This window comes from Martes martes (genome assembly GCF_963455335.1).
Source record: "Martes martes genome assembly, chromosome: 9".
Taxonomy (NCBI): domain Eukaryota; kingdom Metazoa; phylum Chordata; class Mammalia; order Carnivora; family Mustelidae; genus Martes; species Martes martes.
The window spans coordinates 82,940,071-82,953,066 of NC_137896.1; positions in this window are offsets into that span (position 1 = coordinate 82,940,071).

Here is a 12,996-nt window from a genome sequence, read left to right on the forward strand (position 1 = left end):
TTTGAAGGTTACCTCTGAAACTGAACTATGTAAAATGTTCACAGTAAAACAATGCCTGGAAATTAAAATGAGTTAAACTATGAGATTGTGGTTCAAAGCCATGTGTCATACCATTTTGAAGACAAAAGTGTAAACCAAAGAGCCAACCACTTGTGGCCATTAAAATAGAAGGGCTGTGTATGGTCAATAATGTAATTAGTAAGTTCACCTGTATATTTTTAAAAAATTTTTTAAAAAGATTTTATTTATTTATTTGATAGACAGAGACCGAAAGTGGGCAGAGAGGCAGGCAGAGACAGAGAGAGGGGGAAGCAGGCTCCCTGCTAAGCAGAGAGCCCAATGCGGGGCTCGATCCCAGGACCCTGGGATCATGACCTGAGCTGAAGGCAAGGCTTTAACCCACTGAGCCACCCAGGCACCCCAGTTCACCTGTATATTATGCCCATGTTGGGATAACTGCATTTCAATCACCAGAAGTCCCCCTCCTCCTGAATCTCAGCTGTATGCAGTATAATATTTTATGTCTAACCTTTGGTTTTCTGTGGTAAAATACTTTTCATGGTAGCAAAGAGGTTTGCCTGTGTTAGCTGTCTTTTTATATAGTTGCAGACAGCAAAATCCCTCTTTTATACTTGCCAAGGATAGAGGAAAGTCACAAATTTTGGGAATAGAAACATTGATTAGTAAGTAACTCATCATTATTGACATGACTAAAACATCAACACCAATAAAGGTCATTAAAAGTGCCCCCACAATTGTTGTCTGGGTTTTCTCTGACAGAGATGACCTTTGATACATCCTCAGCAGGGATCCTGTTATACAGCTCCCTCCCTGATTAGCATATGCTTGAACATCTGCCTTAGGACACCTTTCTTTCTTTCTTTTTTTTTTTTTATTATTAACATATAATGTATTATCTGTTTCAGGGGTACAAGTCTGTGATTCATCAGTCTTATACAACACACAGCACTTACCATAGCACATACCCTCCCCAGTGTTCATCACCCAGTCACCCCACCCCCCTTTCCTCCAGCATCCTCAGTTTGGTTCCTGAGATTAAGAGTCTCTTTTTTAACCTGTTGGCTGGTCCTCTCATATCACCAGATAGCTGATGCTCCACTGGGCATCACATTTAAATTTGAGGAGGAAGAAAAGGGGAAGGATGAAAGGACGGACAAACTGTAATTTTCTTTTTTTATCAGAAAAGCAAAAATGTTCCCAAGAACACCCCTAATCCATTTGATAAAAGATTTCTATTTGTATGTCATTGGCTAGGACTCTGACATGTGGGTGGCCACCCTTGTTGACTGTTGCAGTGAGGAGTATCCGGCAGAGTATGCATAGATATTGGGCTTTTGGTTTTTACCAGAGACAAAGCTCTTTGGAGAGCTTATCTGTGCAGGGGGTGCATACCCTCAGAGCCAGGACTTTCCAGGCCTGTGCTCAGCCAGTGTTCTCTCCAATATCCAATTTCTGCGAAATGAATTCTAACTGGCCACTTGTGTCTGATTCTCCTCTAAGCTGATGCCAGGTCTACTCACTTGGAAAAACATCCCAGTGCTAGGGAAGCTGTTCTGAAGTCTTTCGGTCACAAACAGCGCTGCAAGTCTGCTTCGGTTAGTGCATTATCACAATTCCTGGGTTGTCAGGTGTTTGCTTACCCTCGAGTGCAGTTTTTCTTGGCATCTAAAAGAAGGAAGGGAGAAAATTTCTCAGTACAACTGGAAACTCCAAAAATTATGTATTCATGAAAACAGATAAGAATGAACTCAGCATGGTTTTTACCAGTTTCCCCCATTCTATCATCTTTCCCCTCTCCAGGCCCTGGATCTTTAGTCTTTAAAAAAAAAAAATACTCATTCTCACTTTTATTTCAGTGCAGTTATGATCGACACATTACACTCTTTCTTTCTCTCTACTCCCCCAAATATGCCTTTTTGTTCTTCTTCTGATAAAAGAAATGCAAGAGGAAAAAGTAAATTGTAGTTTTGATATTAAGTCTCCACTTTATTTTGCTCTTTCCTATCTCTTCTCTTATAGATGGGAAGGCAGAAATCCAACAAAAGTAAACAAGTGTAATAGGAGAAAGGATAATTGTAACAATACAGTGATAAATTTGAGCTATGTAGTGTTGGGTATTAATCGATTTAGAATTTCAGCCTATTGATGATTTTGGCTTTTGCTTCAGAGGGGCAAAAGAAAAAAATCCTCAGCTCCCCTGGAACATCAGGAAAACAACACTTCTGCTTGTCAAAATAAAACTTGTTAAAGGACTAAGCAGTCCTCCACACTCTGGAAAATACTTAGCCAGGTAAGTTTTTGGTAGTCTTTGGCCTTCAAACAGAAAAGAATTAGATGATATAGACATTGTCCTCTGTCTTGGAATATAAAGTTAGAGGGAACCAGTCTCGTGAATTCAGGAACTTTAAGATTTAAGTTCCGTGCACTGTTCTATACCCACTGACATGTTACTATACTGACCCAGAAAATCCATGCCCTATGGGGTGAACTAGACACTGAGTTTGCAACACACTTTGTAAAAGAAGAGAGTATTTTCATGATGTGCCCGAGACATTTCTAATAACTCAGGGCTGTAATGGATGTAGGAAGACTGCTGAGAGCTGTGACAGGCACAAGGAGAGGGAGTTGCGGAGTCTACCTGGCAGGTATGCATATTGCAAATGGACTGAGTTCTGTGTCTGAAAGAAGAATCTTTATCATTCAGAAGTGGAAAACATTCTGTCTTGGTGCAGCATTTCCAGTATGCATATAATGTCCCTCCCTTCCCTCATACACATGCACAGCTTTCCGTGGCTTGGAGATGGCAGGCATGACCACCCACAATTTACAAATGAGACAGGAGAGATCCAGAGAGGGTAGGAGAAGGAGAGCAGAGCTGAGACTTGAACCTTAGTTTTTGTATTCTAATCCCTCCTTTCTTTCTGCTGTGTAAACTGCCTCTAGTGAAGGAGAAATTGAAAGTAGTTGTGTACACCCTGAGATCTTCACCTGCAAAGAAAGGGGGGGGGGCTCACAGTTGAATAATAGTTGCAGTGCAGTCTGTAAAATGTAAACAACAACAACAAAAAAAGTTAGGTTAATTTAGAACCTCCAGCCTACAAGTTCTTAAAATCAGAAGGGAAGGGAAGGCAGAGGCTCAGGGCATTTGGATCAAACTACTGCAGTTCCTTGGCTCAGCCACAGAATGTCGCTTTTCTATCATGTAACTCTCAGGATAACAGCATTTCCTAGACGGTAGAAAAGAGATTTATCTTAAAGGAGCAATTTTTAAAACACAGAATTATCTCAACCAGTGCTTGAGCAAAGTAGTTCTCAATTCATAGACATCATTGGTACTTAAAAATTTTTCTTTCTTCTTTTTGGTCTTTTTTTTTCATATTATTATTTGTAGTTATAGGAATTGTGTGCCTGCTTTCTTAATTTCTTCTTTAGCATAGGTTTTATAAATTACACTTTTTTTGAAAAAATCTGAACCTTTTTATTTAGGTTTCATTTAACTGGCAGCCTAAATGATTCAACTTTAAAAATTCTTACACCTCATATCTAATAAGATTCTATACTCATAAAAGGCCCTTTATAAAAAAAAAGCATAAAATTAGCCATTTTAATGGTTTGGGTGTAATGAATTTTCAAAGCCTGAAAATTGAAGATGTACATTGTGGGGAAGAGATGGTTTGTGGAAAGAAGCCAGTGTGCCCTGAAAAGACAGCACAGGAGGATCCCTGATGGGGATGGGAGGGAAAATATGCAAGTTAACCACAAGGATTGGTGGAGTGTTCAGTCACCCAACTATTCAGACAACAAGTGTTTTGGGGGTTCTTTGTTGGATAAGCAGTTCTGTAGCAACCATCTTTCTAAAAACATCATGCTGCCTTTTAAAGAAGGAATCAAAGAGCCATCAAGTCCTAGAGATTTGTTCATCTCAGAAGTGCTGGGTGTCCTTGTGCTGCTGGAGGCATCCTGAGCATTTGGTATCTTCGGTAGGATGACTCTAGTCTTTGCTCCTCCTTTTTGTTCTATCTTATTCTGTGGTGTTTCAGTCAGGAGGAAAAGGAGCCCAGTGGCAGTGCTTGCCCTTTTTGGAAGTGTGGACCATGGTGAAGGATTCATTTCCTGACAAATGCGCATGTTTATCACTTTTCCATTCTTCCCACTTGAAGTATACCTCACCCAACATCTGGTCAGATTAAGATGATCCCTCAGAGTCTCCCTTACCCATGGCCTTTACTTTTGTAATTCATGTTTCTTTTTGGGTGTGCATTGTTCGTTTTATAATTGGACTCAATTCAGCAATAGCTCTGGCCAATAGCTATTAATTATCACTTTGCTCTCCTCTTCTCATAGCAATTATTAATTAAACTGCTCAGAGAGTCATAATGAGAAATTAAAGGCTGTGATAATGTTTTAGGAAGCAGTGTCCCTTGGTCTTGCAGGTCTGCATTCTGTTCCAAAGGGAAAGCAGGGTTCATTGTTTAATTCATAGACATTTACAGAGTTCCCTCTAAGGAAAAGGCCCCATGCCAAGACGCAGGCATACAGAGCAGAAAGCTCATGCTCTAGGAGGGGAACTTCAGATCATGGTGTGGACTGTTTTTTGACCCAACCCTAATTCCTTCTGGTGTTTCTTACTCAACCTGTGTCACCCCATGGAGGTGCCTCCCATGGAGGATCAGGCCCAGCTTTCCTTCCACCTTCATTATCCACTGTTCCCTCCCACAACCTTAAGGGCACTCAGGTTAATTGCTCCTCTTCTGAGTTCCTATGGCAACCTTATATAAATCTCTGTTATAGAACTAATATTTTAATCTTTTTTTTTTTTTTTTTTTTTTTTTTAAGAGCTCAGCTGCTTCTCTCACCCTCAGCAAAGTTTTTCAGGGTTTCAAATGACATTTTTTTTTCATCTATGTATCACCAACCCCTAGCCCAAGCCTTAACTAATAACACTTGGTGTTTGGTAAATATTGAAGTTGTACAGTTTCAACTAAGGATCAGTTGCTACGTGGCAGACTCAGTTCTAGGGAAAACTTTAGAGTTGGGGCAGGGAGGAAAAATCTAGACACAAGGAGCAAATGACAGAGGGCCCTAGGGGTGGCCTTCCCTGGAACCCGAGGTACTGCTCAGTCTGACCCCTTATGTAGAGCCAGCTCACCCTACTGCACACCAAAGATAAAACTGTTTCCTCTCAGTCTGCTCTGTTGCCATCAACCCCAACTCAGCCCTTCTCGCTGTTCCCTACTCTTGTCTTCTATGGCTATCTAAGCCCTTGGCTGGAAGCTCCAGCTCTAAATGCCCACCTTAAGGCCTTCTTTCTCTGTAAACTTCTTGGACATGTTTTTCCTTAGCAGTTTGACCTCTAGTGCTCTCCCTTGGACATACTTTGGAACTGAACCTCTGTTCTGGGGACCTGAGATCAAATCCTATTGACTTGGACCCGGAGTGGTTGGCTGCCCCTGAGAAATGATTTCAGGGGACTGGAAAAGCCATGATGAGCCAGTCAATCCTCCACATTCTCTGAATTTCCTCTCTCACTTAACATATAGCTTTCACAGTGGCTCCCAAGAATATTTGTTGCTCTGGGTTACAATGCCATGGAAAGGGGTAATTTAAGTTTCTAGTATATAGAATGTGTGCAGAAGAATTTGAAAGAAACTTTTGGTTGGGAGGAAGGAAGGAAAACTTGTGGCTGGTGGGTGGGTGTGCGGCTAGTGGGTAGGTGAGAGTGAACCGGTGATGAATATGTTTGGCATCCTTTGGACAATAGAGCCAGTCATGCTTTCTACATCTGAACTATGTAGTCAATACATATCCTTTCTGTTTAACCCAGTTTTAGTTTTTGTTTGTTTGTTTGTTTGTTTTTCTCTTACTTGCAACTAGAGCTATCTAATGAACACAGCAAGGAGAGGAAACATCTCTAGGTTTGGGGTCAGAGGACCTGAGCTTAAATTCTATCTCTGTCACTAAGTGGCTAGGTACTTAGCTTTCCAGAGCCTCAGTTTCTTTATAAAATGATGCCTATATCACAGGTATATTGGTTAATGTTGTTCGTAGTAAGCAGTTGCAAATGGCTCTAGTTAGGCAGAAAAGTAATTCACTGGAAAGATATCGGATAACTCATAGAACTGAGGAGGCTAAGGAAACAGGATTGGAAAACGGGCAGAGACCAAGGGAAGCTGAGCAGCCAGAACCTCACCCAAGTTTCAGCTAAAGGAACAGTCCAGCTGGGACCCTCCCACCTCTGGATGCACCAGTGCACGACACTCTGTTTGCTACTTTGTGGCTCTCAGGTCCATCATTCTTGGTGGCACTCATTCTACATTTCAAGCCTGCTTGGGGCTGGACATCCCATTGGGTAAGACAGTGAAGGGTTTCTCAGAAGGGAAGAGAGCTTCTATGTTGGGCAGCTTAACATGATGACAAAAGTTCACATCAAAAGAGCCGCTGAAGAATTGCATGAGGTGCAAGGGCTATAAAGGCCCAACATTGTGCTCTGTCATTGTTAGTGTCTCTTTCCCTTCTTCATTTCTGCTCAGGGCTGACCCTACCAATCTTAAAAGTCTCTGTCTTCGGAGAACTACCTCTTACCACATCCCAGATCTAACAGGCTGAAATAGGCTGAGGGACAGATTCCCTCCTCTGTACACTAAAATATTCAATGACTTTCTCTCTCCCTGGAGATCTCTCCCTTCTACCAACTTTGCCCAGCTTTCCTTTGCGATATGTGGTCTCAGCTACTTTGCTAAATGGTTTGTGTCTTTAGGGCATAGTCTGTATCTATTATGTAATTTTCCTTTAAGTGCTTAGGACATACCCTAGCACATGGAGGTGCTCTTCAGATCAGTGTTTATTTATTGATTTGTTCAAAATTAGGACTGGCTGGATGACTCTTCAGAGAAATCATGGGTGGGATATATTCCTGGTAAAAATAGCTGTCTGTCCGGTACATATGCAACTGTTGGGTGGGTAGATGGTACTACTATCGTAGTAGGCAACATCCAGCACCTTACGGAAGCTTTAAGACTGCTGTTCATGCCTCTGAGTGGGACCTTGTACTGTGCCACTTGATAAGTATCTTACAGATTGTCACCAGATAGTGATGGTGTACTGAGCTCAGCTTCATCTCAGGTAGGAGGCAGAGGTGTGCACTGGGGAATTGAATACTGCTTTGTAGGGTGGGCACATGGAGTGTGCTGGCCATTCTAACAACAATAGGTATCTAGGAGGACCTCTTATGTAGTGGGTGCTGATGTATGAAAACGAGAGAAATATAACTTGTGCCGTTGAGAAACTCAGAGCCTACTGAGCTCACAAAACCAGGCTTAGTCCTCAGCAGAGACTGTATCCTTGGGAAGAATTAACTGCTGGCAGTATTACTTGTGTTTTGGGTGGGTTTTAAGTTTCAGAGGATTCTCTCAGAGAAAGGATTTTTAACATTTCCTTTCTGTAATTCAGGTCAGAGGTTTACTCAGTGTAGTCTTCCTCATTTCCTGACATTTCCAGCAACATTCACCATATCCTATTGCCAAAGGTCTGGGATTTAATCTTGCCCAAGGCTTTTTACTACCACAAATTGGTAATTACTGTGTGTGTCGAGTGTGTGTGTGTGTGTGTGTGTGCATGCACATATGATCATGTGTGGAGATGATGATGGGATGGGGAGAGGTATGGAAACCAGGGCCAGACAAAGGAGAGAGGGGAGGAAGATGTGTTACTGTTAGCTCTTTACTTCCTGACTCACTGTCATTAACTCGGTTCATACTTTGCCTGTTTAGCTAATTTGTGTTAGTTTATTACTAGGGTCTTTAAATGTTCAAAGGTCCCAAGGTCTTTTTGTTTCATGAGTTTTCAGAGTCTGAGGAGGCACAACTAGGCAGACAGTGTTGGAAGAAGATTGTTTCCTTACCAACTTCTCCTGTACAATCTCTGGTCTGCCTTAAAAAAAATTATTTATTTGATAGAGCACAAGTCAGGAGACAGAGGCAGAGGGAGAGGCAGCTTTCTGCTAAGTAGTGAACTCAATGTGGGGCTCAATCCCAGGACCCTGGGATCATAACCTGAGCTGAAGAGAGATGCTTAACTGACTGAGCCACCCAGGTGCCCTCTGGTCTTCTTTAATGACAAGCGTTTAGAGCCTCCTTTGAGTGCTGTCCTTTCATTAAAGGAGTTTATTTATTTGAGATAGAGACAAACAGACGAGAGCATGAGTGGTGGGAGAGGGAGAGAGACCAGCCGATTCCCTGCTGAGTAGGGAGCCCTGTGCAGGGCTCGATCCCAAGACTCTGAGATCATGACCTGACCTGAAGTCAGCAGCTTAACTGACTGAGCCACCCAGTGCCCCATTAAGGGAGTTAATATGATTTTCTCCTTAGTGACTTGGGCAGGATGGGGAAGGGAGTTAATTCTCCAGGGCCTAGTTCAGTGACCCAGGTTTAGGAGATGCCCAAAAGCACGTTGCTTATCCCTGTTGCTCTTCTGCCCCCATACAGCAGCTTCACAACTTGGCCCTTCTGCTCAGTGAATTTTCCATTCTTAGTGTTTTTTTTCAGATGCACTCAATTGTTCCACAGTTCCACAGAGGTCATATGGTCTTTGCACCAGCCATGTAATTTGCTGATCCCGTGATTAGACATGCACACAAACCTCAGTGCTATTAAAATGAACTCTGCAGTTGGCCTTTGGATTGCTTCTCCTTAAACAAATCTCCTAGGCACATGTGAATGGAATTAGCCTCAGATCATTCTGGCCTGCAGCACACTGGTGTTGAATAGTTTTGCTCTGTAGTTCTGCCGTGGTTGTGGGCAGCCCAGGTTTCTGTGGTCAGAGGCATATGTCTTGGTTTGGGGTGCCTTCCTTAGGCCAACAATTCTAAGGTGAGAATTGCCTCACTCTTAGTCTCAGTGTGGTTTGGGTATAGAGCTTGGGGGAAAAATTCTTGGTTCTTTTTTTCTCTGATTTTGTTCCTTTGTTGTCTTGGCAACTAGAATAATAATCTTAAATGTCTGTGTTTGTATATTCTTTGGAGAATATTTTATCACAAGTCTCTTCCAAGAATGTCTGTCTCATGATGCATTGATTATTCCTCAGTGTCTTCCTTTTGTGTGTGCTTATTTTCTGCAGTTGGGAGAAAGAAATGTTAGCATGATGTAACTGACCCTTGGGTTGAGGATCAAGAGTCCTCAGTACAGGGCATTCTACCTTGCTGGCCTTCAGTTTTCCAGATTAAGTGGACCGGATGATTTTGTAAACTCTAAACCCCCATGATTATATGCCAGAATTAGGTAAGAATGTACCATTTCTTGCTATGATTCTGACAAGAATCTTCTCCATTATGCATGGGAATTTTCCGGTTTTTCACACTTTTGTTGACTAGAGTATTTTTCATTTGATGAAACATATTACTTCATTTACTTCAATCAGTATTTTGGGGAGGGGCGAATGCTGCCAAATAAACACATGACACTGGCTGGAGGCTGGCACTCTCTCAAGGCACTGTTTTACTGTGGTTGGAATGAATGTCATGGAAAGTTCTTTCTCTTTAAGAGCTCTCCTGTATTTGTTCCCTTTCTCCTACGACTGACCCTCCTCATTCTGCCTGTCACTTATTCACTTGAGGACTTCAGAAAAACTTCAGACATCCCTGAGTAGTGAGTTCTTACAGGACAGGAGGCCCCCCAGGGACATGGGGCATCCAGACACACTGGCTTGGAATCCCTGACACCTGACAGAATGACGCTTTCTTCAACCTTGATTTCAGAATCATTTGATTTTTGATTTTGGTCTATGTGTGGTGGTTAGGGAGGGATCTTTGGTGTTTATGGCAGGATGTCTCTTCCTTGGCCATTATCATGTGTGTATCATTTCATAGCTGGTATTAGAATATCAGCTTTACCCAGGATTAAATTTTCCTTGCATCATTGGTCAGTGAAAGCAACATACATAGCAGAGAATTATTCCTTCATTGTATCATTTAGGTAGAAAAGAGGAATATCGAACATGTAGTGCATGGCTTTAAATGATAAATGCATATTTATTATTTAAAATATAATGCCACTTGTAATACCATACCAGTTGTTAAAATGTAGAGAACACTTCTTTATTAGGTGTAAGTGCTGCTGCTTTGAGTTTCCTGTGTGGCCGTGCTGCCATGGCCTCCTTGGTCATTACCCGCAGGCTGCCCATGTCATTACTCCCCATGGTCCTAGAGTACTAGGTGGCATCCAGCATCCTGCTACAGCTCTAAGACTGCTCTTTCCTATGGAAAGTTTCTTATACTGTGCCACTTGTTTAATATCTCACATGTTGCTTCCAGATAAATGTAAATGGTAAAAATAGTGATGGTTTATTGCACTCCCACTATATGCGGGGACCACTTTGTAAACTTTGGAGGGAAGTGGATGCATTATGTCTTTCATCTTTAGGACCTGGCACACAAAGCATTCAATAAATATTTTCTCAGAAGTAAATGATCTAATCCCATCAGTGATATTTTAAGGCAGGTGTTATTTTTGTTGTTGTTGTTGTTTTCCCCCTAAAGATTTTTTTTTATTTATTTGAGAGAGAGAGAGAATGAGAATGCAGGGGGAGGGGCAGAGGGAGAGGAGGAGATAGAGAATCTCAGGCAGACTCCATGCTGAATGCAGAGCCTGACACGGGCTCAGTCCCACCACCCTGAGATCATGACCTGAGCCAAAATTAAGAGTCACGCGTTTGACCAACTGAACCTCCAAGGTGCCCATCAAAGCAGGTGTTTTTAATTTCATTTTGTTTCATTAATTCAATTTCATTTAATTGCTAACAATGAGCCCTAAAGAGTCCAAATAACATTTCCTAGGCCCATCTGAGAGATGATGAAGTAGAAAGTTCAACCCAGGAATATTGTTCCAGTTCCAAAGATTCAGCTCTCCTGTTGAGTATCCTGGGATATTCTGAAACTGCCCAGGTCCCTGCTAATTTGAATGGTCTCTATATTTTAGGTAATTTGCTCTGTAGTTCTCTGTGACGGATGAGAGGTAGAAGAGTGTATGTGATATGGGACAGGAAAGGGAGGGGCTCTGAATCCAGGAGTGGTCCTAGGATCGTCATGTGTTTAAAACACATCCCGTCCCTCCACATTATGAAAGGCCCTTCCCTACAGGAAGTGGAGGAAAAAGAAAGAACTGAGTGAGAAGAGACTGGAAATCAGCCGCTGTACCACCATACCTATTTTCCCATTAGCCCCATGTAAATACAGGGAGAAGGGGGCATCCATTTTCTAGACATATTAATGGTTTCTAATAGGACTGAGTGTTTGGAGACCTTCTTTGCTATGTTAAATAAGGCCTGGGCAATTGGAGGAAGCTGCTCAGAACAGGGAGCCTGAGATTCCAAGGACAGCTGTCTGCAGCTTTTTAGTTTGTGTTAAGTCTTTTGGTAGCTTGCCCTGGCTTATTTTCATCGTCAGAGTTTCATAGACACAGGGTGCAGAAGCCTGGGGCTGTGTTTTAGTAATTAAAGTTAATAAAGAGTAATAAAATAATGTCTTAACTGTCTCATTTTAGAACTTTTTTGTAGCTAGGCCTAGCTATCAGTAAACTATTTGTGAACCCATAATAATAACTCATTATTCAGCACCTACTGTGTCCTGGGCTTTACATATTTTGATCTCATATAATCTTTACAACACCTTTATAGTTATTTCAACTGTGAGAGATTGGATCTCAATTCTTTACTCCCTCTGTGGCTTTACAAAGACTTAATAAGAGGAGTGATGATAGAGAGCACTTCCCTCCTACTTGACTTTAGATTGTGTTATGTGACTGGTTTGGCTAATGAGATACTAGCAGACATGACTTGACCAGGGAGTTTAGGTGTTCTTGCATAGTTTGGCTTGCCTCTTTGTGCTTCTGTGGCTTGCTATGAGAAGAATATTCCTGGGTTGTTGCTAGTCCAAGGAGAATAGGGAAATATGTAAACCCAACCCTACAGCCTAGAGCCATGCCTTGCTGACCCCAGCCAGTCCCGAAAGACCTGCAACTACTGGGAGACAGGTGAGCAAGAGAATCAAAGCTTTTTATGACCCTGAGATTTTGAGGGTATTTGTTATGCAGCAAAAACTGACTAACACACAACACTCATTTCCAGGGATGGACACTGAGGTTTAAAGAAGTTAAGCAGCTTGACCAGAATTGCTGAAATAGCACAATAGAGAAAGGCTGGATTCAAACAATGGTCTGCCTCATTTCAAAGTTGTATTATTGTTTGGAAAAAATTTCCCATGTTGGAGCAAGCTTAAGGTTAAATAATATAATGAATAAATAAATATATATATACACACATATATATATGTATATATATATATACACATACACACACACACACATATATATATATATATATATATATATATATATATATATATATATATATTAGAAGTTGCTCCCTAAGCCTTACACCTAAGGGAGGTGGGGGTCAGAGAGGTAGAGGATGGTTGTCAGAAGCTGGTCAAATCTCTGTCACCTCTTTGCTTTGAGAATGTGGTTCTTGAACATAGGAGCAAGAGTGATGCTGGAGAGATTTCAAGTTGCTGTGGCAACCGGCAACCCTGAACATCACCTGGTGTCACCTACATCACAGCCCCATTAACTGTGGTGCCCCTCCTGGGTCATAACAGGCTGAGTCTTCAGCAAATCTCTTTCCTGAATGTTTAATATACTGGAGGCTTATTGAGATTCTACACGGGGAGCCTCATTTTTCTTTTATTAATTGTAATGAGAGTTATTTTTGTTGTCTTAAATATAAAACCTCCCTCTAGGGAGTTCTGGGCCCATAATAGACATGAAGAACCCAACACTCCTCTGTTCTTATAACAAGCCTAGGAGGAAGACAAAGCAGGAGCCACTTAATCAGAATTATAATGTAAGATGAAACTCCTGAAAGCTTTAAAATGGAAAACTCCAAGTGAAACAAATTAAGAAACTAAAGCTTGACTGTTGTTGTCAA